At 36.5% G+C, this 5,569-nt stretch overlaps 1 pseudogene; it reads right to left on the bottom strand.

The window, feature by feature from the left end:
- Positions 1-610: 610 nt before the first annotated feature.
- On the bottom strand, positions 611-1,847 carry LOC123284680 (myelin-associated neurite-outgrowth inhibitor-like; annotated as a pseudogene).
- Positions 1,848-5,569: the final 3,722 nt, after the last annotated feature.

The raw sequence follows: 5,569 nt of genomic DNA, 5'->3' as shown, positions 1-5,569 counted from the left end.
TTAGTTATATATTCTTTAACAATTAATTTTTGTATCTGGCATTTTCATCCAGTTTTCCTTATACTTTTTTTCCCTTTGTGTTTCTTATAAAATCTTTATCCTTAACTTCCAGAACCTGTTTACTATTTGTTTTAAATTTTACTTTATGGTAAATTAATCATTTTTTATATGGCACAAGACTTTTGTTTTGTTTTACTTTATTTTTAGTTTGTTTTTCTCAGATATCTCCTATTTCCCCAGATATATTGCCTAATATTCCTGTAAATGTATTTCTGTGACTAAATATTAAATCCAGGCCACAATTTATGTCCCTTCTACGATATGTCTTCAGTCGTATCCTACAAGTTTGAAAAGCATCTCCTTCTTTTTCGTAACTCTTGATATATTTCTTTTTACGTTTTCCTAAACCTATAGCAACTTAGAAGACTTGTTCTCAATTTCTAAATGCATAATTCTTTCTTATTTTTTCCTTATAAATATTCAATTTATTTTAACTTATTTATGGGTTGTAATCAATAGTCATTTAATAAATTGTGTATTTGTGTAACTGAGTTATTCAAAATCTTTACATCTTTTGTTGTTGTTGTTGTTGTTGTTTTGCTCTATGAAGAAATTCACTTTAACACGCACAACTTTAAGACTTTGCATACGTTACAACAGTGCATTAGGGATACAAGCTGTAAAACACTTTCCATTCCTTTGGATTTTGCATATGATGGGTTTGCATCAGTCACTGCAGGTAGATTGAGCAAGCTTTGTTTTTGTGTTTGTTTTTTTAAACATGCATTCAACTAGATATGATTCTGAATAGATTAATACTCCCTTTTTATCACTATAGTTAGCTAAAAAATTGCCAGGCAGCCCACAAAACAGGATTTGCTGTAAGAACAACCCAGAGTCAGCTGGAGACTCATGGCGCTGGGACCTGCCGGGCGGGCCGCAGGAGTGCTAGCTAAGTGTCAGAGCATTAGGAAGAAAGTCCGGGCTGGAGGCGCCAGGCCTGCAGCACCAGCTGTGGAACCTCCATTATGTGACCGCACAGCTCCATCCTCAAACATCGCAGGGTGATCACCACTGAGGGGGCACGTAGCTGTAGGTGGGTGTTCCGGGGGCCTGATATGTGGGCACCGTGACTGGGTGAGGGGCGACAGGAGTTGGGGAGTGGGCAGTCAGCAGGGTACCTGCTGACATCGCCATAGTGGTCCCAGCCACCATGCCCATGGTGACCCCGTTGCCTGTAGGTGGAGGGATAGGTGCAGGGTACACCGTCGCCGGCATGCCATTGGGCTGCACCACCGTGGTGTGGTGGACGACGTGAGGAGGTGCTGCCTACAGGGGTTGTGTGCAGTATGTGCCTTGCTGTGCGTATGGGCTCTGCTGGGGGTAGGCACTTCGCACGGGGTACACGGCGGTCTGGTAGGGGCTCGGGGAGGAGTATGGTGGCACTGCCTCACTGGTGGGGGAACAGGACACTTTGTAAGGTGTGCCAGGAGTGTAACCTGTTTGGAAGGTGGGGTTCGCTCCAGGGTACATGTTGGGGGAGTAGGCGGGAGCCGCTGCTGTGTAGCCCATGGGGAAACCAGCTGGATAACCAATTCCTTTGGCGTTTGCATAGGGAACCCCAGAAGAACCAGGGCTATAAACAGGATTCATGATTTCAAGAACATGACATCCACAACCAAGGCTAAGACAGGAGTCCAGATCAGCGCTGTCCAACAGCACTTTCTGCAGCGATGAAGCTCTTCTCCATGTGGGCCGTCCGATAAGCACCCATCAGCTAAAGTAACAATCGCTCCCCGCGCCGCGGCGGGCGGCCTGGGCCTCGCTGACCAGCGCGCCGGCCAGGGGAGCGCCGCGAGGCCTGCTCCGATGCGGGGCCCGAGCCGCCAGGGCCAGTCTCCACCGCCGCCGCCGCCGCCGCCGCCGCGGGCCTCTCCCCTGCTCCGCGCCCGGCCCGCCTCTCCGCAGCCCGCGCGACCCGCCCACGCTGCTACATCTTTTGTTTTTATATATTCTTTGATATTTTTGTTTTTCTCCCAACATTGGAGTATGAAAATTACTTTATAAATGAATAAGTTGAAAGACTTATATACCGTCAATGCTCATATTTCTATCTTCATTTAACTGTTTTTTATTTATCACATATCTATATATTTATGAATGCCTTTCTCCATTTAGTCCATTTTATTTATTTTATTTGTTTCAAAGTGAATTTCAGACACTGGTACACTTTAGCCCCTGAACATCTGAGGATAGATATATAATATTAACTAACTAGAGTTGTTTGCTTATTTTTAAATTTTATTTCTATATTTTCAATTTAAAAAATTGGTATGTAAAACTACATATGCTATATTTTTACTTAAATACAGTCAGATACACAAATTTAAATGTACCACTCAATGAATTCTGGCAAATGCATACACCCACGTAGTGTGTTGAATTTATCCTGCAGAAAATTTCTTCCTCCTACGCCCATTCCCGTTAATCCTTGCCCCAAACCCCAGAAGCTTCCACATTGTTCTGACTTTTTACCATCTTGGATTAGTTTGTTTTCTGGAAGTTTATACTAGTGGAGTTCTATGGCATCCAGTTTTGAGTAAGAATTCTGTCATTCTACATGTTTTTGAGATTCACCCATGTTGTTTGTATAAACACTTGATTTGTTGTTGTTGTTTAATTTAAACTCTTTTCTTTTGAGAAGTAATTTTAGATTCATATGCTATTGTAAGATATAATGCAGAGAGATACTAAGTAACTTTTACCCATCTTTCCTCAAGGATGATATCTTATAAAACTAAAGAACAAGAATTATAACCAACACAGAGACATTGATAAAATTTATCAATATTTCTCAGATTTTCCTAGTTTTACTTTTCTCGAAAGTATGTGTGTAGGTGTGTGCGTTTAGTTCTATGTAAGTTTATTATGAATGTAGGTTAGAGTGTCCTTCACTGTGGTCAAGATAGAGATCAGGTTCATTACCATGAGAGTCCATCAGTTTGCCATTTACTGCCACACCAACACACCCTCCCCTAATTCGTGGAAATCATTAATTTATTCTCAACTCTATAATTCCATCATGAATTACATGAATTTATGTATATTACATAAATATTATATGAGAGGAGTTTTATACACTATATAATTTTTCAGGATTGGCTTTTTTTCACTGAGCATACTTGTCTGGAGATTCATTCAAGTCATTGAATGTAACAATTCCCAAAACTTAGACCATTTTTAATTAATTTGTTTTTATGTTGGAAATGGAAACATCTTGTATATTTTTTAACACTAGAAAAGAGGGGACTGGTGAAAGAGAAAGTTGACTAATATAAAGTTATTACCATGCAAGCTTTAGTTGAAATTATTCTGTTTAGTATAATAAATTTATATAATAAATTTTAAAATCTCAAACTACACTTCAACATACTAAACTTTTGAGATGGAATGAAAATAGTTAAAAGGAGAAATTTTATAGGAGCTAATGTCTGCATTAAAAAAAAAAAAACCTTAAATAAACAACCTAACCTTGAAGTTTCCAAAGAACTAGTAAAAGAATAAATTAAGTCCTAAGTTTGTTGTAGAAATAAAACTGAGACTAAAAACAATAAAAGAGATCAATTAAACTGAGAAATGCTTCTTTTTTTTAAGGGAAACAAAATTGGCGAAAATTTGGCTGGACTAATCAAGAAAAAAAAGAAAGAGGGGTCAAAAATACAATCAAAAATGAAAGATTACACATTACAAATGATACCACAGAAATAAAAAGGCCCATTACATATTATTATGAACAACTATATGCTAACAATTTAGATGATCTGGAAGAAATGGATGAATTTCCAGAAATGTAAAATCTACCAAGACTGTCATGAGGAAACAGAAATGATATCTACATATACAATGTAATATTATTCAGCCATAAAAAAGAGTGAAATCTTGCCATTTGTGACCATGTTGTTGGACCCTGAGAACATTATGCTAAATACAATAAGTCAGACAGAGAAAGACAAATACTGTAGGATCTCTCTTATATGTGGAATATATCTATACAAACACACACTATTTATACACACTATGTACTATACACCATGTATATACTCTATAATATGTCTGCTAGATATGTATGCTATATACTATAGATAGATAGATAAATAGATAGATATAAGCTCATGGATACAGAGACCAGACTGGTGGTTGCCAGGGGTGGGAGGAAGGAGATGGGAGAAATAGTTAAATTGCTGTTTGTTTTTGTCTCGTTTAAATGAATTGAACAAAAAAGTAGAAATAAAAAGAAGTAGAAAATCCAAACAGACTAATATCAAGGAATAAGATTGAATTAGTAATCAAAAATCCTCCAACAAATGAAAGTCCAGGATCAGATGGCTTCACTTGTGAATCTGACTAAACGATTAAAGAAGAATTAACACCAATCCCTCTCAAACTGTTTCAAAAAACGGAAGAGAAAGGAGCACTTCCGAACTCATTTTATAAGACCAGAATTATCCTGTTACCAAGCCAGATTAGCACGCTAGAAGAAAAGAAAATTACAGGCTAATATTGCTGATAAACATACATGCAAAAAGTCTCAAACAAAAATTAGCAAACTGAATTCAACAGCATATTAAAAGGATCATATACCATAATCGAGTAGGACATATCCCTGCGATGAAAGGATGTTTCAATATGTGGAAATCAATAAATGTGACATTAACAAAATGAAGAATAAAAATCATACAATCATTCCCATAGATACAGAGAAAGTATGTGAAAAACACTTACCATCATTTCAGGATCAAACATGATAACTATAGTTCCCACTGCTGTGTGATATATACGAATGTTGTTAAGAGAGTAAATTCTGAGTTATCACTACGAGAAAAAAATATTATTTTATTTCCATGTATTTTTATTGTATCTGTGTGAGATAATGAATGCTAGCTAAATTTATTGTGGTAATCACTTCTCAATATATGTGAGTCAAACATTTATGCTGTACACCTTAAACTCATACAGTGATGTATGTTAGTTATATCTCAATAAAACTGAAAAAAGACCTCTCAAACTAGATATAGAAAGAATGCAATTCAACATAATAGAGACTATGCATGACAAACCCACAGCTAACATCATACTCAACAGAAAAAGCTGAACACTTTCTCTCTGAGATTAAGAACAAGACAAGGGCACCACTCTTGCCACTTCTACTTAACATAGGACTAAAATCCTAGCCAAACAATTAGGAAAGAAAAATAAATAAGAGGCATCTGAATAAGAAAGGATGAAGTAAAATTTTTTCTGTTTGTAGTTGACATGATCTTACATATAGTAAACCCTAAAGACTCCACAAAAAACTGTTAAAACCAATAAATGAATTCAATAAACTTGCAGGATATAAAATTAATATGCAAAAATAAGTTACATTTCTATACACTAACAATATACTACCTGAAAAAGAAATTAAGATCTCATTTACAATAGCATCAAAAAGAATAAAATATTTAGGAATAAATTTACTAAAGGAGGTGAAAATCTGTACACTGAAAACTATGAAATATTGATAAAAGAA

The sequence above is a fragment of the Equus asinus genome, unplaced genomic scaffold (genome assembly GCF_041296235.1).
Source record: "Equus asinus isolate D_3611 breed Donkey unplaced genomic scaffold, EquAss-T2T_v2 contig_1, whole genome shotgun sequence".
NCBI lineage: Eukaryota > Metazoa > Chordata > Mammalia > Perissodactyla > Equidae > Equus > Equus asinus.
This window is presented reverse-complemented; position numbering and strand designations above follow the sequence as displayed.